Raw genomic sequence first — 25,226 nt, forward strand, 5'->3', positions numbered from 1 at the left:
GGAGGGTGCCTCAGAAGGAGGGTGCACCCAGGGGCAGCCGAGAGATGGCTGAGCAAGCACCTTCCTCCTAAGCCCTGTGCAGGGGGACAGCTTGGGTCTAGCAATGCGGGCCACTGCAAACAGGTCCACGGGCACGTGTCCCGTTTTGTTTCCTGCCTGGGCCAGAGGCCTCCCCAGTCCTAGGTCAGCACAACCAACCAAGAGGACAGGAGATGCAGAGTAAGCAAAAGTCAGGGAGCCAGGAAGCCACTTCCCCGGATGCCCTCCACGCTGTCCTCATACCCATAGAAAGACAGCTCAACTGGGATATCATCTTCCCACAGCCCCCCGGCCAGGGCCCTCCCTGCCAATCCTCCCCACAGGCTGGGCACAAGCTCTGGACGGAACCATCTCTCCTTCAGGCCTCACAATAGTGCTGCAATTTTATTTATTTTTAATTAATTATATATTTAGTTACTTTTGTATAGAGATGGGGTTTTGCCGTGTTGCCCAGGCTAGTCTCAAACTCCTACCCTCAAGCCGTCCTCCCACCTTGGCCTGTCAAAGTGCTGGGATTACAGGCGTGAGTCACTGTGCCAGCCTCTGTTATTTTAATTTCATTTCTCATGTGCTTCGTCCTGGCTATCAGAGAGCTGGACCGCGGAGAATCCTGTGAGTAAAAAGTGAAGGTAGGCCGGGCGCGGTGGCTCAAGCCTGTAATCCCAGCACTTTGGGAGGCCGAGACGGGCGGATCACGAGGTCAGGAGATCGAGACCATCCTGGCTAACACGGTGAAACCCCGTCTCTACTAAAAAATACAAAAAAAACTAGCCGGGCGATTTGGCGGGCGCCTGTAGTCCCAGCTACTGGGAAGGCTGAGGCAGGAGAATGGCGTAAACCCGGGAGGCGGAGCTTGCAGTGAGCTGAGATCCGGCCACTGCACTCCAGCCTGGGCAGCAGAGCCAGAGTCCGTCTCAAAAAAAAAAAAAAAAAAAGTGAAGGTAGCTTCCTCCGTGGGCAGGACAGTAACAGGTGTTTACTGGTCCACACCAGAGGGAGATGGGCGGGGAATGGGCTTCTGGATCTAGCAAACTCTGCTGTTTTCTTATTTGTTGGTGGCTCCAGGGCATAGCCTTCGGCCCTGTAGCCAGCCACGGAGCCGCCCCACAGGTTCCCTTTTCCACGGAGACGTTCTCTGCCAATAAGATTCTCTTGGGTAGGCTCTGTAAGAGCCTTCCAGAGCATTTTCAGGCACGAATGAATGTCAAAGTGACGTGGGTGGAGGATGGAAACTGTGTGTAGAGTTATCTATTGGTATTTCTGGGCACTTCTATGCCCCACAACACATGCCATCAGCCTCATCTCAGTCCTCTCTTGCTCACCGTGTGGGTCCCACTAAGATTTCCCCAGAGAGGATGAAGGGGACCACAGCCTTCATTCTTCCATCTCCTGGCAAACCCACACTTAGCCAGCTGTGTTCTCCCTCCAGCAGGGCAGGGCGATGCAGCAGACAAGCCGAGGTTCTCAGTCCCACCATGTAATTACCGAGGGCAAGGAAGGCTCCTCCAAGCCTAACTCTCCAGAAGTTGCTTTCTCAATGGAAACCTGGAGACCTGTTTAACTCCATCCCAGCGGTACCAAAAGGACGAAGGTTTGTAGCTGTATTTTTTAATTTGATGGAGGTAGACTTGGCATAGAACAAACTGCTTATATTTAAACTGCACTAAGGAGTCCATTTTGACTTAGGTATACAATCATTAACACCATCACCACGCTCAGGACAGGGAACAGATCATCGTCCCCAGAAGCTGGCCCCCTTTCCTCAGTTGACCGCCCTGCCGCACTGTGTGTGTGCTGTCTCTATAGGCTCCTTGGAATTTTCCGGAGTTTTATGAAAATGTACTCTTTTGAGCCTGGTTTCTCTCTCCGCACATTAATTATTTTGAGACGCATCTACATTGTTGCCTACATGAGCAGTTCATTCTTTCCTTTCCCGAGAACTCCCTTGTTGGAAAATGCCACCATCTGTTGATCTGTTTACCCGTTGATGGACATTCGGGCTGTTTCCAGTTTGGAGCTATTACAAATAAAGCTGGGGTGACCCTTCAGGTCTCAGTCTTTGCTTGGATATCTGCTTTCATGTCTCATGGGTAATCTTTAGGAGTGGAAGGACTATCATGTATCGTTCATTTCTTTTAAAAACTGCCAAATTATTTTCTAAAGTGTTTGCACCATTTTACAACCCCCTCAGTGATACATTACAGTTTCAGTTCCTGCGCGTCTTCACCCACACTTCATAGGGTCAATCTTTGAAAACTGTGTCAGTTTAATAGCTGTGTGATGGGATCTTATCATGGTTTTAATTGACATTTTCCTGTAAAATAATGATGCTGAACTGGTTTTTGTATACTTATTTGCCATCCACGGATCTTCACTGGTGAAGCATATGCTCCAATCTTCTGCCCATTTTTTAAATTGAGGTGTTTGTTTTCTTTCTTCCTTTCATTCTTTTTTATTTTTGACATAGGGTCTCACTTTGTCACCCAGGCTGGAGTTCAGTGGCATGATCATGGCTCACTGAAGTCTTGGCACAGTGGCTCATGCCTATAATCCCAGCACTTTGGGAGGCCAAGGTGGGCAGATGACACGAGGCCAGGAGTTCGAGACCAGCTTGGCCAACATGGCAAAACCCCGACTCTACTAGTAAAGTACAAAAGTTAGCTGAGTATGGTGATGCAGGTCTGTAATCTCAGCTACTCAGGAGGCTGAGGCACAAGATTCACTTAAGCGGAGATCACACAACTGCACTCCAGCCTGAGCGACAGAGTGAGACACTGTCTCAGAAAAAAAAAAAAGGCTCACTGCAGCCTCAGCCTCCCAGGCTCAAAGATCTTCCTGCCTCACCCTCCTAAGTAGCTGGGACTACAGGTGCATACCACCATGTCCAGTTAATTTTTGTATTTTTGGGGGACAGGATTTCGCCATGTTGCCCAGGCTGATCTTGAACTCCTAGACTCAAGTGATCTGCCCACCTCAGTCTCCCAAAATGCTGGGATTCCAGCTGTGAGCCACTGTGCCCAGCCTGTTAGTTTTCTTATTATTAAGCTTTAAGAGTCTATATATTCTGGATGAAAGTTATTTTTCAAATACACACATTGCAAATATTTTCTAAGGTCTATGGCTTATCTTTTCATTCTCTTAAAAGTGTTGCAGGGAGGGAACTTTTGATTTTAATGACATATTTATCAATTTATTATTTTATGGTATGATCATTAAGAATTATTTTATTCTATTTTATTTTTAGACAGAGTCTCACTCTGTCACCCAGGCTGGAGTGCAGTGGTGCAATCTCAGTTCACTGCAAGTTCCGCCTCCTGAGTTCACACCATTCTCCTGCCTCAGCCTCCCGAGTAGCTGGGACTACAGGTGGCCACCACCACGCCTGGCTAATTTTTTGTATTTTCAGTAGAGACGGGGTTTCACTGTGTTAGCCAGGATGGTCTCGATCTCCTGACCTCGTGATCCGCCTGCCTCAGCCTCCCAGAGTGCTGGGGTTATAGGCATGAGCCATCGTGCCCGGCCCATCATTAAGAAATCTTAAACCAGGGTCACAAAGATTTTCTCCTGTATGTTGATATAGAAGTTTTACCATCTTAGGTTTTACATTTGGGTATATAATGTATTTTGAGGTAAGATTTGTATTTGTTGTATGGTATGAATTTGGAGTTTTAGGGTTTTTTTGTTATTGTTGTTTTGTTTTGTTTTTTGAGTCAGGGTTTCCCTCTGACACCCAGGCTGGAGTGCAGTGGTACAATCTCGGCTCACTGCAGCCTCGACATCCTGGGCTCAAGTGATCTTCCCACCTCATCCCTGCAAGTAGCTGGAACTACAGGCACACATCACCCCCCCAGCTAATATTGTTGTATTTTTTGCCATTTTGCCCAGGCTGGTCTCAAACTCCTGAGCTCAAGTGATCTGCCCGCCTCAGCCTCCTGAAGTGCTAGGATTGCAGGCATGAGCCACCACACCAGGCTGTTTTTTTTTTTTTTTCTTGCATGTGAATATCTAATTGTTCAGTATCATTTGTTGAAAATACTGTCCATTCTTTTCTACTTGCCTTTGCGTGTTTGTCAAAAATTAGGAGTCTTTATGTGTGTAGATCTGTCGCTGTGTTCTCTGTCTTGTCCCATTGATCTGTTTGTCTCTCTTCTTACCAAGACTACACTTTAAAAAATTACCATCGCTTTATAATGAGCCTGGAAATCAGGCTGTATCAGCCTACCAATTTTATTCTTCTTCAGAATTGCTTTGAGTGGCATTATCCTAATAAATAATGAAAATTCTTTCTCAGAACTACTTTGACTATTCTGGGTCTTTTTGCATTGCCATATGAATTCTAGAACCAACTTAGAATGAGTTTATCCATTTTTATTTTTAAAAGCCCTGCTGGGATTTTGATTGGAATTGTGTTGATTTGTAGAATAGTTTGAGGAGAAATGACATCTTACTAACATTAAGTCATCCAGCCCATGAACAAAGTGTATCTCTCTATTTACATCTTTAATTTCTCTCAGCAATGTTTTGTAGTTTTTCTTGTACAGACCTTTCATATCTCTCATCAGATTTATCCCTAAGTATTTCATGTATTTTTATATTATTGGCATTTTTTGTTTCAATTTCTGATTATTTGTTACTAATATGTAGAAATGCAATTGATTTTTTTATATTGATCTTGTATCCTGCAATCTTGCTAAACTCACTTATTGATTCTAGGAGCTTTGTTGTAATAGATTCCATGAGATTTCCAACATAGATGATCATGCCATCTGCAAATAAAGTGTTACTGCTTTCTTTTCAACTGAATGCCTTTCATTTATTTATTTCTTTTTTTTTTTTTTTTTTTTGAGCCGGAGTCTCGCTCTGTCACCCAGGCTGGAGTACAGTGGCTGGATCTCAGCTCCATTGCAAGCTCCGCCTCCCGGGTTTATGCCATTCTCCTGCCTCAGCCTCCTGAGTAGCTGGGACTACAGGCGCCCGCCACCTCGCCCGGCTAGGGTTTTTTTGTATTTTTTTAGTAGAGACGGGGTTTCACCAGGTTAGCCAGGATGGTCTCGATCTCCTGACCTCGTGATCCTCCCGTCTCGGCCTCCCAAAGTGATGGGATTACAGGCTTGAGCCACCATTTATTTCTTTATCTTTTTTTTTCTTGTGCCTGTTTTCTCATCTGTCTCGTTGGTGCCATTGCACCAGAACAATGTTGAACATAAGTGGTGAGAGCAGACATCCTTGTCTTGTTATTCTTCTCAAAGGGAGAGCATTCAGTCTTTCACCACTAAGTCTGATGCAAGCTATACGATTTTTGCACATTGAGGAAGTTCTCTTTTATTCCTGGTTGGAGAGGGCATTTCTTAGAAATGAATGTTGAATTTCATCAAATGCATTTTCTATGTCCATTAAGATGACCACATGGTTTTTCTTTTTTAATGCATTAACATGGTGAATTACATTGATGGATATTCTTCTTTTTTCTTTTTTGAGACGAGATCTCACTCCATCACTCAGGCTGGAGTGCAGTGGCACAATCTCGGCTCACCGCAACCTCTGCCTCCTGCCTGGGCTCAAGCAATCCTCCCATCTCAGCCTCCCGAGTAGCTGGGAACACAGGTATGCACCACCACACCCGGCTAATTTTTTTCTATTTTTAGTAGAGACAGGGTCTCACTATTTTGCCCACGTTGGTCTTGAACTCCTGTGCTCAAGCAGTCCTTCCACCTCGGCCTCCCAAAGTGCTGTGATTACAGGAGTGAGTCACTGCACCTGGCCACATCGATGATGGATTTTCAAATGTCAAACCAATTCTGTATTCTTAAAATACCACATTTGATAATAAATCTTTTTCATTTTACATTTTTTTTTTTTTTTTTTTTTGAGACGGAGTTTTGCTCTGTCGCCCGGGCTAGAGTGCAGTGGCCGGATCTCAGCTCACTGCAAGCTCCGCCTCCCGGGTTCCCGCCATTCTCCTGCCTCAGCCTCCCGAGTAGCTGGGACTACAGGCGCCCGCCACCTCGCCCGGCTAGTTTTTTTGTATTTTTAGTAGAGACGGGGTTTCACCGTGTTAGCCAGGATGGTCTCGATCTCCTGACCTCGTGATCCGCCCGTCTCGGCCTCCCAAAGTGCTGGGATTACAGGCTTGAGCCACCGCGCCCGGCCCATTTTACATATTTTTGATTCAATTTGTTAAAATTTGCTAAAGATTTTTGTGTCTATGTTAGTAAGAGATAGTGGTCTGTAGTTTTCTTTTTTCATAATAACTTTATCTGGTTTTCATAAAACCAGGTTAATGCTGGCCTCTTAGAATAAGTTAGAATGCATTCCCTCCTCTCGAATCCTCTAAATAGTTTTTGTAGAATTGGAATTATTTCTTCCTTAAATGTTTGGTAGAATTTACTATCAAAGCCATCTGGGCCTGGAATTTTCTCTGTGGGAAAGTTTCTTTTTTACTTTAATTTTTATTTTTAGGGACAGACTCTTGCCCTGTTGCCCAGGCTGGAGTATAGTGGCAGAATCATAGTTCACTGCAGCTTCAAACTGTTGGGCTCGAGTGATTGTCCTGCCTCAGCGTACCAAGTAGCTGGGACCACAGGCATGTGCCACAATGCTAGGCTAATTTTTTTTTTTTTTTTTTTAAATACAGATGAAGTCTTGCTGTGTTCTCCAGGCTGGTCTTGAACTTCTGGCCTCAAGCGATCCTGCCATCTGGGCCTCCTAAAATGTTTGGATTACAGGCGTGAGCCACCATGCCAGGCCTTCTGGTGGAAAGTTTCTAACAACAATTTTTTTTCATGTACATACAACTACCTAGGTGATCTGAGTCTACTTGAATGAGCTTTCATAGTGTGTGTCTATGTTTTGTTTTTGTTTTTGTTTTGAGACAGTTTCACTCTTGTTGCCCAGGCCGAAGTGCAATGGCACCATCTCAGCTCACTGCAGCCTACGCCTCCCAGGTTCAAGCAATTCTCCTGCCTCAGCCTCCCGAGTAGCTAGGATTACAGGCAGGCACCATCACGCCCAGCTAATTTTGTATTTTTAGTAGAGATGGAGTTTCTCCTTGTTGGTCAGGCTGGTCTCGAACTCCCAACCTCAGGTGATCCATCCACCTCGGCCTCCTAAAGTACTAGGATTACAGGTATGAGCCACTGCACCCGGCATATAGTGTGTTTTTTTAAAAGGAATTTAAGAATGTCTGCCTTTGTACAACTTAAGAGACATCCCACAGATTCTATGTTTTTTGTTTGATTGTTTTGTTTTGAGATGGAGCCTTGCTCTGTCGCCTGGGCTGGAGTGTAGTGGCACAATTTCAACTCACTGTAACCTCTGCCTCCCAGGTTCAAGCAAGTCTCCTGCCTCAGCCTCTCGAGTAGCTAGGATTACAGGTGCCCACCACCACACCTGGCTAATTTTGTATTTTTAGTAGAGATGGGGTTTCATCATGTTGATCAGGCTGGTCCCGAACTCCTGACCTCAGGTGATCTGCCTGCCTTGGGCTCCCATAAAGTGCTGGGATTATAGGCGTGAGCCACCGCGACTGGCCTCTATGTTGTATTTTAACTTTTATTCAGTGCAAAATACTTTCTGCTTTCTCTTTTTATTCCTCTTTGACTCATGAGTTATTTAGAAATGTGTTATTTAGTTCCCAAGTGCTTGGGAATTTCCCAGACATCTGTCTGTTATTGATTTCTAATTTCATTCCACTCTGGTCAGAGAATATACTTTGTGTGACATGTATCCTTTTAAATATACTGAGACTTATTTTATGACGCAGAATATGATCTATCTTTATAAATGTTCCATGTGCACTTGAACGGAATTTGTATGCTGCTGTTGTTGGGAGGAGTGTTCTATAAATGTCAGTCAGGTCAAGTTGGCTGATAGTGTTATTCAAGTGTGCTATATCCTTGTTCCATCAAGTTTTGAAAAAGGGATATTGAAATATCCAACCCTAATTGCAGACTTGGCAATTTCTCCTTGCAGTTCTCCCAGACTTTATTTCATGTATTTTGCAGCTCTGTTATTAGAAACAGAGCTATCTGGGGCCGGGCACGGTGGCTCACACCTGTAATCCCAGCACTTTGGGAGGCCAAGGCGGGTGTATCATGAGGTCAGGAGATCAAGACCATCCTGGCTAACCCGGTGAAACCCTGTCTCTACTAAAAATACAAAAAATTGGCTGAGCCTGGTGGCGGGCACCTGTGGTCCCAGCTACTCTGGAGGCTGAGGCAGGAGAATGGCATGAACCCGGGAGGCGGAGCTTGCAGTGAGCTGAGATCGCACCGCTGGACTCCAGCCTCGGTGGCAGAGCAAGACTCCATCTCAAAAAAAAAAAAAAAGAAGCAGAGCCATGTGGGATTGCTGTGTCCTCTGGATGAATGACCTGTTTATCATTACAAAATGAACTTTTCTAGCACAGGTGATACTCTTTGCTCTGAAAACTACCAGTCTAATATTGATATAGCCACTCCAACTTTCTTTTGAAGTGCACTATCATGGTATATCTTTTCCATGCTTTTACTTTTTTTTTTTTTGAGATGGAGTCTTGCTCTGTTGCCCAGGCTGGAGTGCAATGGCATGTTCTCGGCTCACTGAAACCTCTGCCTCTTGGGTTCAAGCAATTCTCCTGCCTCAGCCTCCCGAGTAGCTGGGATTACAGGGGCATGCCACCACACCTGACTAAAATTTTTGTATTTTTAGTAGAGACAGGGTTTCTGCATGTTGGTCAGGGTGGTCTGAAGCTCCTGATCTCAGGTGATCCACCCTCCTTGAGCTCCCAAAATTCTGGAATTACAGGCACGAGCCACTGCGCCCAGTCTTATCCTTTTACTTTTAACCTACTTGTATCTTTATCCCAGAGGGGCATTTGCTGTAGGCAGCACTGGGTCTTGCTTATCTATGAATGGGAGCGTTTATCAATTTAATGTGATTTTCAACTTTAGCTAAGTTTAAGCCTATTGTCTTACTATTTTTTCTTTTCTTTTTTTGTTTGAGACAAACAAAATTCTGAGACAGAATTTTCCTCTTAATGCCCAGGCTAGAGTGCAGTGGCACAATCTCAGCTTACCGCAACCTCCACCTTCCGGTTTCAAGCGAGTCTCCTGCCTCAGCCTCCCAAGTTGCTGGGATTACAGGCGCCTGCCACTATGCCCAGCTAAGTTTTTTGTATTTTTAGTAGAGACAGGGTTTCACCATGTTGGTCAGGCTGGTCTTGAACTGCTGACTTCATGATCCACCCACTTTGGCCTCCCAAAGTGCTGGGATTACAGGCATGAGCCGCCACGCCCGGCCCCCTTACTATTTATTTTCTATCCCACCACTCTTTGTTTTGTTTCTCCTCTTTTTCTGCATTCTTGGGACTACTTTTTATTTTTTATTATACCAGTTTATCTTTTTGTGGGCTTATTAGCGAGAACTCGGTTTCTTTATTTTTGTCATTGCTTTAACATTTACCGTCTACCTCCAAGTCATATACTGTTTCACCTGCAGTATAAGAGCCTTCCATTTCTCCACTCCCAATCTCTATGCTACTGTTACACATTTTACTTATATATTGTAAACCGTACGATGCACTGTCAACATATTTGTTTGAACTATCAATTATCTTTTAAAGAAACTTAAAGAATAAAAAAAGTGAACATTTACTCGTATAGTTACCATGTTTGGTGTTCTAGTTCCGTCTAATACCATTTTGTTTATGCTTGACAGATTTCTTTGACATTTCTTGAGGTGCGGATCTGTTGGTGATAAACTCTTTCAACTTTCGATGGTCTCTAAAAGGCTTTATTTCACCTTTGTTTCTGCACGATATTTTCACTGGGGCTAGAATTCTAGGTTGACAGTTCTGTTATTTTTTTTTTTTTTTTTTTTTTTTTGAGATGGAGTCTCGCTCTATCGCCGGGGCTGGAGTGCAGTGGCCGGATCTCAGCTCACTGCAAACTCCGCCTCCCGGGTTCACGCCATTCTCCTGCCTCAGCCTCCAGAGTAGCTGGGACTACAGGCGCCCACCACCTCGCCCGGCTAGATTTTTGTATTTTTTTGGTAGAGACGAGGTTTCACCGTGTTAGCCAGGATGGTCTCGATCTCCTGACCTCGTGATCCGCCCCTCTCGGCCTCCCAAAGTGCTGGGATTACAGGCTTGAGCCACCGCGCCCGGCCGACAGTTCTTTTCTTTCAGTGCTTCAAAGATTGTTGCCCCTGTATCTTCTTGTTTGTGTTGTTTCAAACAAGAAATCTGCCTTAATCCTTATCTTTGTTTCCTGTACATACCGTGTCTTTTTTCTTCTGGCTGCATTTAAGACTTTTTTTTTTCTTTACTACTGGTTTTGAGCCTTGGTCATTTTCTTTCTTGTTCTTGTGCTTAGGGTTCATTGAGTTCCTTGGATCTGAGGGTTTATCGTTTTCATTAAATTTAGAAAAATTTTAGCCACTACTCCTTCAAATATTTTTTCTGTCCCTGCTGCTCTCTCTCCTGTTTCAGGCTCCTGAGTTACCTCTGCATTAGGCTGCTTGAAATCATCCCAGAACTCTCGATGCCATTTTAACTTTTTTGGATTGTTTTCCCTATCTGCATGTTTTATTTTGTATAGTTTCTGTTGGTAAATCTTCAAACTCGCTAAGCTTTTCTTCTGCAGTGTGTACTCTGCCAATGGTCTCGTTTTGTGTAATTTTCACCTCACATATTTCATTTCTAGAAGTCCATTTCAGTTCTTTTGAAATGTCTTCTGTGTCTCTGCTTAACTTTTTGAACATATGATAGACAGTTCTTTTTCTTTCTTTCTTTCTTTTTTTTTGAGGCGGAGCTGGCTCTGTCTCCCAGGCTGGAGTGCAGTGGTGCAATCTTGGCTCACTGCAACCTCCACCTCCTGGCTTCAAGTGATTCTCATGCCTCAGCCTCCGAAGGGATTATAGGCATGCACCACCACATCTGGCCAGTTTTTTGTATTTTTAATAGAGGTGGGGTTTCACCATGTTGGCCAAGCTGGTCTTGAACTCCTGACCTCAGGTGATCCACCCACCTCAGCCTCCCAAAGTGCTGGGATTACAGGCATGAGCCACCACACCCAGCCAGGGAGACAGTTCTAATAACTGCTTCAATGTCCTTTTCTGCTAATGCTCACATCTGTGTAAGTTCTGGGTTGGTTCTGATTAGTTCATTAGTCTCTTAATTGTGGGTTGTGTATTTTTTGCCCCTTGGAATGCCTGGTGAATTTGCAGATGTGAATTTTACCCTGCTTTTGTGCTGGATATACATGTATTTCTAAAAGTGTCCTTGAACTTTGTTCTGGGATGCAGTTAATTTACGTGGAAAGAGTTTGATCCTTTTGGATCTTGTTTTTACCATTCATGAGGTCTGAAGCAGCATTTAATCTGGGGTTCATTGTTTCCCCCATGGAGGCACTCACTTCTTGAGAAACCTCTCCAATGCCCTGTGAGGATGAGCATTTCCAGGCTGCTGGGTGGAAATGGACACTAGTCCCCGCCCTACCTGAACGCTGGGCACTGGTCCCCCTCATCTTTCTGGACAGTTTCTTTCTTTCTTTCTCTCTTTCTTTCTTCCTTCCTTCCTTCCTTCCTTTCTTCCTTTTCTTTTCTTTTCTTTTCTTTTCTTTTCTTTTCTTTTCTTTTCTTTTCTTTTCTTTCACAGAGTCTCACTCTGTTGCCCAGGCTGGACTGCAGTGACATGATCTTGGCTCACTGCAACCTCCGTCTCCCAGGTTCAAGCCATTCTCCTGCCTCAGCCTCCTGAGTAACTGGGATTACAGGCGCCCACCACCATGCCTGGCTAATTTTTGTATTTTTGTGGAGATGGAGTTTCTACAAAAATACATGTGCATGAACTGATCAGGCCTCTGCTGGATCCTTGAGGGGGACCCCCCGTCGTTCCCCAGGGCTTCTCTCCGTGCAGCTCTTTTTCTCCTCAGGGCTCTGCCCTGAGAGCAGTAGCTGCCTCAGTCTCCGGAGACTCTCAGCTCTGTCTCCTGAACTCAGGAAATCCTCAGGCAGTATACTGCCTGCATTTTCCATCCCTGAGCCACAGCCTCGCATCTCACCCAGGGAAGTAAGCCGGGGCAGTGGCAGGACTCACTCATGTTTTTACCTTTCCATAATGTCCAGTGTCCTGAGCCAGGTCCACCTGTTCCATCTAGTGTTGGTGGTTGCTTCTCACACCCATAGCTGTTCCCTGCAACTTTGTCCCGATCAGCAATGGGAATTCAGCATCCGCATTGCTGAGACATCTTCTTACCTCCGCAGTGCCCACTCTGACCAGCACCCCCTGCCCCCGACCTGCCAGCTTTAATTATCTGTATTCTGTGTAGCCTGACAAAAAGGATGGAACCTGCCAGAGTGGGGACTCCCATTGTTTGGCTGTAAAAACAGCCCCCTGACTTTCTCCAGAAAACCAAGAAACAGTCCAGGCATGGCATCTAAGGTGGTTTGGAGGGTCACAAGCACTCGAGCCCCAGCTCAGCAAAACTGCCAGGACTCCAGTAAATCATGAAGGCATTCGCCGTGGGGTGGATGCGACAAGTGTGGGGATGGGACAGGACTAGGAAGACACTGAAGTGTCAAGACTGCAGGGCAGACGTGGTCCCTGAAAAGAGGCTTTGCACAGCACAGAAGGCAGCAGCTCTGAGGGCACAGACTAGTGGGGAGAATGACAGAGATGTGGAGGGTGGTTCTGCCTTGCAGGATGAAAGTTTCTACCAATTGCTCTTTTTCTTTAGGCAGAAAAAGGAGACCTGCTCTGGAGAGGGGCAGGGTGGGGCCGGGCTCCCTAAGCAAAATCTATTCCTGAATGTCCCTCGTCCTGTGGAGTGGCAGCAAGGCCTGAAACCCCCTGGCTTCACCCCGCGGGACCAGGTCAGGACAGCACGGCCAGCCCAGGCAGGGCATGTGCCCAGGCAGGGCCCGGCCATGGCGCCACCAGGGTATCAGTTAATCTCCATAAGAGGCTGGCGAGGTAGGTTCTTGGCCCCATTTTACAGATTAGGGGCCAGATTTCCCGAGCTGCTCAGCTGACAGATGGCGGCAAACCCAAGGGCCGGCCTGAAGCCGGTATGTGCTGCAGCCGTGGGCCTCCACTTCACTGTCCTTGAGATCTCAAAACCCCTACTCCAGAAATTCCCGGGCTGGGTGGCCTCTAGGGGCATCCTGGCCCCCAGCCCCTGACTTCTGGCCCGTTGCCGTGTGCCCACACAGAGAGGGAGCATGGAAGACCTTTCCGTGTCCCTTCGGGCCTAATAAGTAAAACCCAGCGGCGTTTACCTCTTGCCATCTGTACCAGTTAATGATAGATTGAGAGGATGCTGGCCTGGCCATGGGTGAGGGTCTGTCCTAAATAGGACATGTCAAGTGCCCAGCAGGATAGCTCTGTGTCCTGGAGTAAGACAGGTGTGGATCTAAAATTGGAGGAGCGGAGGTGGCGTTGACTTCTTCCAATCTTGGTTCACACATCCCGCGCCTTCAGCCGGGAAGGACCTGACAGGTGGTCCCAGCCCCTGGGCCCATGTGCCTGGATTCCTGTGCTCACAGCAGTAGCCCTAAAATAGACCAGGACATTATACACCATGTCCACAGTGCCCTGCCTCTCCGTGAGGAGTGGCAGGGTTTCCGCCTGGAGTCACAGGGGCTAATCCCCGCGCTTCCCCAAGCCTGTGGCGGATCAGGGGAGCTTGGGTGCCAGGCGGGCCTGGCCCTGTGTTTCTGCTCAGCTGCCTGTTCCCTGTGGGTTTGGGGGCAAGTCACCTTAGTCCTCTGAGCCTCACGTTTCTTGTTCATTCCCGTTTTTCTCTGCCCTTCCCTCTTTAGGGCCTAGAGACGTGCCTTTTCTCCCAATTAAGTGCCTTAATTATTTGTCGTCTTCCACATTCCAAAAGTCCCACAGATAGGACTTAATTCTTCCATCGACCCAGAATACCCGGAATTCCGCTATGCGCAAATTCACAATATCCTCTGAAGCCTGCAATTTACTTCTGCCTAAAGCCAGCTGACGTACCCGGGGCAGAGCCGGGGCTGCCTGCATTTCCTAGTGGAGTACATGATTCATCATTTTCAGACTTGGGGATCGGGGGCCAGGCAGGGCCTTCGTCTGGTGGGAGGCAGGGCCCAACTTCTGCTGATTGCAGACTGTGCAGTGTGTTATGGCCGATTCTTAACAGGAATCCTGCAAAAGAGCTCACTGTCCTTTTTTCACGGCTAAGGAGACAGAGACACAGAACTAAGAAGTAGCACACTCAAGTTCAGACAACCAGTAATGACCAGATTTATTACCATTTCTCCCAGTTTTGTCTCAATCTGGAATCACGTTTGTCCCCTCTAGGACTCTAGAAACTGCAAATGATGGTTTCTTATTCTCAGCCCTGAAGCCACCAATGACTGAGATGTTGAACAAGAGCTTCCTGGCGCTATGTCCCATGTCCTGGGCTATTTTAGGTGTCAGGAATTCATGCACATTTAGCATGTGGCCAGGACTACTGGAGTATCCCTCCTGCCCTGCCTTTGCTCCTCAGCCCACCCCAAGACCCTCTTCCATTCCCTGCTGGGAGGCAGATGGAGGACAGGGTCTTACCTGTTAACTCCTACCCCTGAAGAAACTCTGATGGCTTGAAGCCCAGGTCCTGTGGACACTTTCTGACCTTCTGTCCATGCCCGTAACCTCTGGACCACCCTGAAAGTTTTCTCTAAAGTGGTTGCCTCTGTTAGACCATAGAAGCTAACCAACTAGCTGATCCCCTGTCTGGAAATGGCTGTAACCTGCCTTCCTGCAACAATTTAGACAAATATCATCCATCTGCAGTTTCTTAACAGGATCTCGTTTGTCCTGGTTCTCAGGCAGGGGCGGTAGGAGCCGAGGGCAGGGCCTTGGCTTGCAGGACCGTGTGCGTATCAGCAGCCAGCAGCCGTGTGCAGACTGTCTTGACATGCGTCATCCTGAAAGCTTTTAGCCACCCGTGGGAAGAGAATGCCAAGGGCCACAGGAGGCAGCTTGTGCCCACAGTCTTTGGATTCAGGTCTGTCTTTGTCTGAAATTCATAGCATATCTTTTTGGGGGGTTCAGAAATGTTCACCTTTCAAATCCTATGCCAAGGTTACCTCCCTAGCAGACAGTCAAGGTGGCACCAACATGAAGTCAAGGGTGGCACCGACATGAAGTGCCATGTCCCAAGCTATGTTCAGGACCTGGTTTGGTTACAGGCATTTGAGCACTTCCAACAGGTGGTAGGACCACCCAAATGTCCCCCAGTCACAAGTGGAGCAGGCGTCACTGGGAGGAGGACAGAGCCGGTGCAGACCGGAATGTGCAAGTGCCTGGAGTCTGGTTTCAGCTCTGCCTCCCTCTGGGACCTATGTTTATTGGTCTTTTTATTAATAACTGACCAGTACCAGGCTCAACAGCAGCTCTGGTTTTTGCAGACTTCTTCCCATTCTTCAACCAGAAGTTTCAGGGGTACAAGAGATCTTTAGGAGAAGTTTCCTGAGCCCCGTGGTCTCTGGAGGTTTTCTTTCCATTTGGAACAGTCTTTGAAGTCTGAACAATTCTCCTGGAGGGCTGCAGGCCTGGAAGTCAAAGCATCTCAGGGATTTGAGACCAAGCGTGGAACGGAAGGCCACTCAGTCTTTCCTGAGCTCACAGCCCCTTCATCCATCTGGGATGAGGGCCTCCTCTGGGTGCAGGCCACTCAGGCTCCCGACACCACCCTGCAGAAGTCCTCAGTGGCCACAGCTTTCTGGAGCTGTGCTCATCCTCACTACAGAACCATCTACATTCAAACCTGCCCTTAAATTTGAGGAGATGGCCTAATCCTGGATGTGCACCCCAATCCCTACTCAAGAGGCATCTGAATTCATCAGCTCCAGATATCCCTTGGACTTCAAAGCCATCCTCTGGATTCCAGGGGGCAGCCAAGAGGTTAGGGTGATGTAACATCTTGATGAGTTGAGAGGGGCGGCCATCCCAGATCAAGTGATGCTTTCCTGGATCCAGGCACAGATTCTAGGCAGAAACCTACGGTACAGACATTCCCAACCTTGCCCTGCCCTGTGCTAGGTGAGGACGGGGCTATGCCTTCCCTCCAGTGACCTGAGACGTGCACGGAGCTCTGGACAGGAAGTCCTCCCCAAAACCCTCTCTCTTTCAGGCTGCTGGTCTCCCAACATCGTCATAGGAGGGCAGCTCTGTGTGTGAAAATACACGAACACCAAGGTGCTGCTTCATCTATGAGTTTTAAAGAGAATTTCAATTTGATTTATCTTCCAATACAGGGAACTTGGCAAGATCTGCTTGTTCCAGGAGCGGGAGATCCTCAGAGCAGGGTCTGGGCGGCCCTGCATGGGGAGAGTCAGAGGACAGCGGGAGGTAGTCGGCTGGGGAGGCCTCTCCTCACAGATGGCAGGAAATGGGGACGGGCCGCCCTGCAGGATTGGCCCAGGCCTTGAGGCCATAGGGGGGCCCCACCTCCAGACGTGCCTGGCCTGGGTTTCCCGGCCTTTGGCGCTGGAAGGCCACACAAAGATGGCATTCATGGTGAGGCCTTAAATTCTCTCCGGAATGAGGCAGGGTTTAAATAAATACATAAGAAGGTTGGATCCTGGGCCAGACTGAGCTTGCACAGGGCGGTGGGTGCTGTGAAGGCCGAGAGAGAGAGAGAGGGTGCCCCTCCCATGCACACCCAACTTTGTGAAAATTAGTAAAAAATGTTTCTTCCCTGTCAATTAATGGGGAACTCCCGTGCACCCCCATTCAGTGACAGTCGTGAAGGATTTGTGTTTGGGGATAGCTCTAGGGGCCGACCATTTACTGGGTGTTTTCCACAGGTCAGGCACTGACTGGATGTCACTCAAGACTATAAGGTGGGTAGTAGGTCCTGGGATTCACCTGTTTATTCCTTTCCAAAGAGTGACTGGGTTGAGAGCACTATTAGGTACTGGTGTTGCCGGGGTGAGGGGACTCCGAGATGCACTCCGCTCTCATTCAAGTCACAGTGGGGACAAACAATTAGCAAAGGAGATGCCAAGGGTCAGCCCCAGAGCCTAGCTTGCACGGGCGTTGGGGTGAGTGAAACAGGTTTTCAGCTCTGCTTTGCAGATGGGGAAACTGAGGCAGAGACTTGCATTAGGAAATGGAAGCTAAGTGCTGAGTCCTGAAAGAGGTGCATTCTTGAGGCTTGTGGGACTGCGGGAGGGGTGCTGAACCCTCCACTGTCATGCAGGCGCTGCCTTGGGACCTTCACCCCGCTAAGCCAGCCCAAAACTGCAGGAAAGGGGTTAGAATGACCTTTGACTTCTGAATGGCGTAGTCCAGGGCCGGGGGCCCAGTGACTTTGCTTGTAGCAGAGTCTGTAGTTTTAAAGGCTCAGAGGATGGCAAGAGAGCAAAGATGGTGGGCCCGGCCCGCAGGAGGCTCGCCATACCAGCTCCCTCTCCTAGGGCCTGGGGGAATCTTTGTGATGGGGTCTGGCAACTGAAGAATTGCAAACATTCTTCCTGTCTCCCTTGATGGTTCTGAGTTCCAAAAGCCATACGCTTCCAAAGAGGGAGGTTTTGGAAAAGCTAGGACACTCTGCAATCCTGTCACCCAAAAGGGCATGCCTCAGGGACGGGGAAGAAATGTGGGGGGAAGTTCTGGTCTCTCTTTATGGGAGGGTTAGTAGCTTTTCCCTTGGAAATGGGGTTTTGTTGATGAGCCCCCATCTCCCAAAACCTCAGGCACTTTAGTTACCTCACTTGGAAGGGGTCTTTTAAGAAATACATAAACCCCCCAGTGGGGTCAACTCCACCCAATGGGTTGATAAATGAGAAGTCAGATGGGCCGGGCAGGACCCTCTGACAGACAGATGGGGGTGTCACAGCCACCCCAAGAATTATTACACCACAGAGCAGGGCTCCACTCCCCAAAGAACCTCAAAGGGTCACGGAGAAGGAAAGAGACAGCGTGCCTCCCTCTGTGATATTATGTTCAAAAAACTTGTGTGGGCTTTGCTTCCTGTGCCATTGGGCAGCCTCGCTAGTTTTAGTATAATTTTTTAAAATCACATACCATTATTGAGGGTGTAGATTGGTGTAACCTTTTTAGATGCAACATTTCAAATGCCCTTTTTCTGAGTTCTCCTAAAATGGATGAGGTGTTTGGGGCTTTTTTCTTCCAGCACTATTTGTAATTACAAAAATTGCAGTGACCTCTGTGTCCATCATTAGATAAATGGCTGGATGAACCATGGTGACACCCATTTAAGGAATACTATTCACTCTCCTGCTGATAGACAGGGAGAAGTGGAACGGCGTGTATGGGCACGGGGAGGAGTGAGCGCATCGCCAAAAGCAAAGGCAAGTTGAAGAACCGTGTGTGTGTAAGGGGGACGATTCCATCTGTTTAAAAAATGTGCATATGTACATATTTATTTAAATGGCTGTATATGCCTAAAAATATTTGGAAGGAGCCACAGCAACCAGTTAACAGTGATTATTTTGGTGGGGAGCATACATTCTTCTGTATTTGAATCTGTGACAAGAAGTCACTTCTGTCACATAAGAAACAAAGATTTACAACAAACTCCTTACCTTTGGATAAAATCATGGCTCTGGGGAAATACACCCTATCTACCCTGTGGCTCCAGTCTCATGCCCAGGGCCACTGCCACTGGATGTTTGGAGGTCCCCCACCCCACATCCCCGGCACGCAGGACACAGACTCGGGGCTCAGCGGCTCCTCTCTGGGCTGGCTGGGCACCAGGGAGGACATCATCCAGTGACAGCTTCTGGTTAGATTGGCCGAGCTCCTCCCTTCTTTGGAAGTGGGTGGACAGCAGGGCCAGATGCCTCTGAATGTGCCCCCGGAGGGATAATGGACCCCATTGTCTGGGGAGAGGAGGATGCACGCCCTTTCCTGTTTCCTCCCATCCCACGATCCAGAGCAGTGTCCAGTTGTGACGGAGACACGGAGCTGAAGGAGGGCACGCTTTCTTTGGTCTCCTCCCACCTCCGTCTTAAGAAAGTCATATTCAGCCACCTCTAAATTTTGCCAAAAAAGCGAGGGGAAGTTGTACCAACATACTCCCTGCACTGCACAATGGCTGAGACCAGCGGGGGATTAGAACCTTGGCACTATAGAGCCAGGACACCGGGCACCTTAGGCCCAGGTGGCTGAGAAGGAACCTGAGTTCCAAGTGACTTCAGCTACAGGGACTTGGCACAGCCCTGTGCTCCAATGGACGGGGCATGCCAGTGCTGGGATCATAGGGCTGGCAAATGTGCCAGATGCGAAGGCAAGAACAGGGAAGAACAAGGGAATGAAAGGCCCAGGAGCGCCAGGGACTCGCCGTGCTCCAAGGAAAGGTCAGGAGGAGGTTGAGGAAGGTCCTGGGACCACGTATCCGGTAGCTGAAGTCCTCACTCCTCATTCACCACTCCATCCTCCCCCATCATGGCTGAGGCCCCCCACCCACATGCCAATAGGGGGCCTGTTGGCTCATTTTAGTCTGCTCCACTTAGGAGAGCAAAAGCCCTTGCCATCCATGTACCCACGACTGCCTCATTTTCTAGAGGAAAATGAAAAAGAACAGGCGAGAAACAAAATGGGCTCATCGTGGTTGTCTATGTGGCTGGTCAGCTGGGAAAAGCTGAAGGCCAAAGCCAGGGACCCGGGCAATTGCAACAGTTAAGGGGATACAGGGCACAGTGCCCAGGGACATGAAGCAGAGGGACAGCAAGGAGACTGCTGGGCAGGGTCAGGAAGGAGGGAGTTCCAAGGATGTGGAGGGGCCAGAGGGGCCGTGGCGAGCAAGGCTGCAGACTCTGCAGTGTGATGAGGACAGAGTGCCCCTTGGATTGGCCACAGGGGGTGAGAATGCCGTGCTGTGGGATTCTGCAGGGGAGCAGAAGGCAGGGGGAGAAGTGCATTTGGTATGAAGTAGAGTTGGGGCAGTGGAGGCCCACTTGAGAGGCGAGGCTGGGAGGGGCAGCCTGAGTCACTCCAGGGTGTTTGCATGCCAGCAGGGGAGGGTCTCAAGTGTGTCTGCAGACCAAGGAAGAGGAGCTGCCAGATGGGCAGGGAATGGGGAGAGTAGAAACAAAGAGACAAGTGCTCTCCACACCCACCGGCAGATGTGCTGGGAGCCAGCAGGGCAGAAGGTGTTGGGGTTTGCCATTTCCACATGGCAGTCCCCCCTGTGGTATGACTCCATGAGTGGGGTTGAGGAGGCATGGAGACAGTGGTTACTGAACTCAGGGAGACCAAGAAACAGTGAGGAGACAGACAGAAAGAGACTCTGCAGTGTGACAATAAGGCTGGTATGTCCCATTGTGTAGTTGCACATTACACCACACACAGCAAAGTCTGAATTGTGCAGTGCACAACATGCACAACTGTACTTGCTGGTCCTTTCAGGAGCTGGATGTGCCATCCTCGTGGTTGTGAATCCCCCGGCATGATGGCTGTGCATTGAGAGAACAGGATTGTAAGCCAGGCACCTGAATGCTGCTGTGTACACAGAAAGGTGGCTCCAGGGAATAAATAAGGAGCGTCAGAGCTGGTGGACAGGTCTGGGAACACCAGCTGCTCCAGCCAGAGACAGGCAAGGGAGGTGAGAACAAGGACAACCTCCCCAGAGGGAACCAAAAATCCCAGTGACAAAAGCAGTTTACACCCAGGGCCGAACACAGCGTTGGACACAACAATGGCAACCCCCATTTGACAGACAAGGAGACTCTAAGACTCTATGAGATTAAACACTTGCCCAAGGCCACAGAAATAATCACAGTTGGAGGCAGAATTGGGATTCGGGACTAGAACAGGATGGCCCAGTGGTCAGGGGCTAGCATCCTTCCAGACCTCAGCCCATTTGCACGTGTCCACACTCGGTGCCTGGCCCGCACGTAGCCCCTGGGCCTGGATGAGGCCTGCCTGAGATATCCAGCGAGAATAGAGAAATCAAGTCAGCCTTAATTAAGTCACACACAGGGACTGGAGGTCCAGAGGGGCCACCACCTGCCCGCAGCCCTCATTGTGTGCAGTTAATCCTGTCCAGGTGTCTGCTGGCAGCCCCTGATCAATTAGTCACTGCGATTGAAGCTGAGTGTAATTAATTATTCAATTTTGAGCTGTTCCAGCTTAATGCATCTGAAATGACATCATGCAGCCTGGGCGTTCTGCAGGCGGGGGACAAAAGGCAAACAGGTCTGAACAAAGCCCCGGTGCACCTGACCCTCTCAGTCGGCACTAATCCTCGACCGCCCAGAGCGGACCCGCTCACCTCACGCCGTCGCCATCAAAAAACCCCTCCCCAGCAGGTGTGCAGCCCCGCGAGTTGGGGCTGCCGGCTGGCCCGCTCCGGGAGCCTCGACCTCCCGATCAATGGACCCTAATTCATGGGTCGCCACCCCAGTCCCCCTCCTCAACTACACTCTCAACCCTGCTCTGCTGTCCCTCCCCAAGAGCCCGAAATGATCGCCCTGGCTCAGCTTGGGGGAATGGCACAGGCCTTTCTACTGTGGTCACTGCTCTGCCCCAGCCCCAGGCATCGTGGAGAGACTGGGGCTTCCCGTCGGGCCTTCTCTCCCACACGGAGACTTCACCTTGGGGTGCAGGCAGGGGCGTGGGCAGGCCGGAGGCCAACCTCCTTGAGCCTTTCAATGGGAAGTAGTGGGAAGAGAAGGGCCTTAATTCACCTTGATCTGTGCTGCTGAACCCAGAGAGCTTCTGGGGGGCTCTCCTTCCCCCACTCTTCCTGTCCTCCTCTGCTGTGGCCTGGGTCCACCCCGTCTCTCACCTCCCTAACTGGACCCCAGTTCAGGCGTCTTCCCAAAGTGACAGCATTCTCTCCTGAACCATCCATAGTTCCCTGTTACCTCACTCCCATGCAAAGCCTCAGCCCTGCTGTGAGGCCCCAGGGCCTCCGCCCTGCCTTTCTCCTGACCCTCTTTCTCCCCGATCCTGCCTCACACAGGCTCCATCCCCTCCATGCCAGTCCCTGGCCTTTGAGGCTTAGAAAGGCCCTTCCAGGCCTCAGTGGCCCAGCTCTCCTATCCCCACAAACCCCTATCCTGCCCCTCACTTCTCTTGTAAACCTGCCTGTCCCTCCCCTGGTGCCTGCAGCCCCCCGGGGTGCCCACAGCACTCAGAGCACTGCCCTGATGCTCGCCTTATCTCAATGCATCTGAAACGAAGCGTGTGTTTGCATAACGGCTGCAGCTTGCGCAGGAGTAGGGCAGCTGCCTCTGCCTCCGCCGTGTGTGGGGCACCCAGCGCAGCGCTTAGCACATAATGGGCCCTCTAGCAATGTTTGCTGAATTCATGAAGGAAAAAATGATTAAATCAGCCAAATTGAACTCATTATCTCCCCCTTCCTCCATGCCCTAGAGGGAAGCCCTGGACCCTGCATCTGGGATAATGGTGTCATTAGCAGCCTCACAGCCCTCCCAGCTGTAACTGGGCCATTTCCACCCTCTCATCTCCTTGCTGCCCACAGCCGAGTTACCAGGCCAGCTCAGAAACAGACCCCCATTCCCGTGTCACCTCCCCACCCATCTCCCTGGCCTCGTCCAAGGCTCATTGTCTCCTACCAGGGCCTCACCCCCACCAGGGGACCCTGCCTCCAGCATCATTCCTCCAGCCCACCCTCCAAGTAGGCCCCTAAATGGACTTTCTGAAATGCAAACTTGGGCATGAACTTCTGGCTTGAAAACGCTCAGGTGACCCAGCAATTCCACTTCCAGGAATACACCCAAAAGGACTGAAAGCAGAGACTTGCACAGATATTTGCACACGGGCATATTCACAATAGCCCAGACGTAGAATCAAACCTCGTCCACCCACAGACAAACAAAATGTGGGAAATCCATACAAGGGAATGTAATTCAGCCTTAAAGTGGAAGAAAATGTTGACACATGCCACTTCATGCTACTTCATGGATGAGCGGTTGTTTGTTTGCTTGTTTGTTTGTTTGTTTGTTTGTTTGTTTGTTGAGTTGGGGTCTCACTCTGTCACCCAGGCTGAAGTGCAGTGGTGTGATCAAGGCTCACTGCAGCCTCCACCTCCTGGGCTCAAGCAATCCACCTGCCTCAGTTCCTCTGAGTAGCTGGGGCCACAGGCATGCACCACCACACCCGGGAAACTTTGTGGATGAACCATGAGGACACAATGTAGTGTGAAATAAGCCAGCCACAACAGGCCAAACACTGTACAATTCCACTTATATGAGGGACCTGGAGTAGTCACATTCACAGAGACAAAAAGCTGAATGGTGCTTGCCAGGGGCTGGGGGAGGAGGGGTGTTCAATGGGGACAGCGTTTCTGTTTGGCATAATGAAAGAGTTTTGAAGACAAATGGTGGTGATGGTTGGTGCAACAATAAGAATATACTTAGCGCCACTGAGCTGCACACTTAAAAATGGTCAGAATGGCAAATTTTCTATTATGTATATTTTACGACTATTTTTTAAAATCCTAAAAGAACGCTGGGCACCGTGGCTCATGCCTGTAATCCCAGCACTTTGGGAAGCCGAGGTAGGCGGATCACCTGAGGTCAGGAGTTCGAGACCAGCCTGGCCAACATGGCGAAACTCCATCTCTACTAAAAATACAAAAATTAGCCAGGTGTGGTGGCGGGTGCCCGTAATCCCAGCTACTTGGGAGGCTGAGACAGGAGAATCGCTTGAACCCAGGAAGTGGAGGTTGCAGTGAGCTGAGATCGCGCCACTGCACTCCAGCCTGGGTGACAGAGCAAGACTCCTTCTAAAAATAAATAAATAAAATAAATAAAATCCTAAAAGAAAAGAAGTTCAATTGGCTCCAAACACCCTCAGCACTCCCCGACAGCCCTCCTTGGAGGCCTTGTCCTGCAGGGGTTCCATGTGCCATCAATCCCCTCCACCCCCAGCCTCACACCCTCCCCTCTGGGTGCAGCCTCCCCCCTCAAGGTCCCTGTTGCTGCCCAATTTGCTCTCTGGTCCCCACACATTCTTGCCTACTCAGCACCTTTCCAGGGTTGGAACCTGTTCTGTCTTTTCCTGCACATGCCTGGAGACACCTGGCAACAGGACAACACTCTAAATATCTGGTGAACTAATGAAGGAAGGAAGGCATGCTTGGGTCTTCGCTGGCCCCTGCCACCGCAACTTCCATGTGGTCTTCCCTGTTTCTGTTACTTCAGCCCCCCAAGAATTTGCCATCTCTACCCCACTGAATATCCCAAGGGGAGGGGGCAGATGCAACCCCAGAGGGGAGACTAGACCCCATGGAGGTCCTCTGAGAAGCGCCCCCACCAGGGCCATGTGCTCTGGGCAGTGGGAGAGCAGCCCAGAGCTCTGGTAGTAAGTCCTGGGGGGCAGCACTCCCATGCCTGGGCCACACACGAATCAGTAGGTCCCTGATTCTTGGGATCTCTCGTGTCGTCAAGAACAGGACTCATGTGCTGGATTGGTGGCACCCCGTGTTCCTGACCTTCCACTTGTTTGTTAGGCAGAGGGGTAAAGCCTTTGAGGTTGGATGGACTGAGCCTCAGTTTCACCCTTTATAAAACTGGATCCCCATTGACAACCCATACATCCATCGGGGGGAGACAGGAGAAATGCACCCTGGCATGGTCCCACGGCAGGTCACCATGGAGTGACGAGGTTGAGCGCACCGCATCCACTCCCTGACAACACGACTGCACTTATAGAAGGAATATGCACAAGCAGAGCCCAGCTGTGGATCTGACTGGTTCAGCATCAGACATCAGAATGGGGATCACCCTCGTGGTAGGGTGGCGGTGATGGAAGGAACAGGAGGGAACCGCCAGGTGCTGGGGTCCCCGGTGTCTTCATCGGGGTGCACGGCACGGGTGTGCTCATTTTGTGACAGCTCACCAGTCGGTGCCTTTCTAATATGTGTGCTTTTCCATATGTCTATTATGCCTCAATAAAAGAAGAAAGAGCCGGGTGCGGTGGCTCACGCCTGTAATCCCAGCACTTTGGGAGGACGAGGCGGACGGATCACGAGGTCAGGGGATTGAGACCATCCTGGCTAACACGGTGAAACCCTGTCTCTACTAAAAGTACAAAAAATTAGCTGGGTGTGGTGGCGGGCGCCTATAGTCCCAGCTACTTGGGAAGCTGAGGCAGGAGAATGGTGTGAACCCGGGAGGCAGAGCTTGCAGTGAGCAGAGATCGTGCCACTGCACTCCAACCTGGGCAACAAAGCAAGACTCTGTCTCAAAAA

General features: G+C 49.4%; 1 long non-coding RNA gene across 1 annotated transcript in view; it reads right to left on the reverse strand.

Annotated features, from left to right (window-relative positions):
* Positions 1-25,226, reverse strand: part of LOC111538307 — a 46,097-nt gene that overhangs the window by 19,746 nt on the left and 1,125 nt on the right. The gene's annotated exons all lie outside the window — the stretch shown is intronic.

The sequence above is a fragment of the Piliocolobus tephrosceles genome, chromosome 6, assembly GCF_002776525.5.
Source record: "Piliocolobus tephrosceles isolate RC106 chromosome 6, ASM277652v3, whole genome shotgun sequence".
NCBI lineage: Eukaryota > Metazoa > Chordata > Mammalia > Primates > Cercopithecidae > Piliocolobus > Piliocolobus tephrosceles.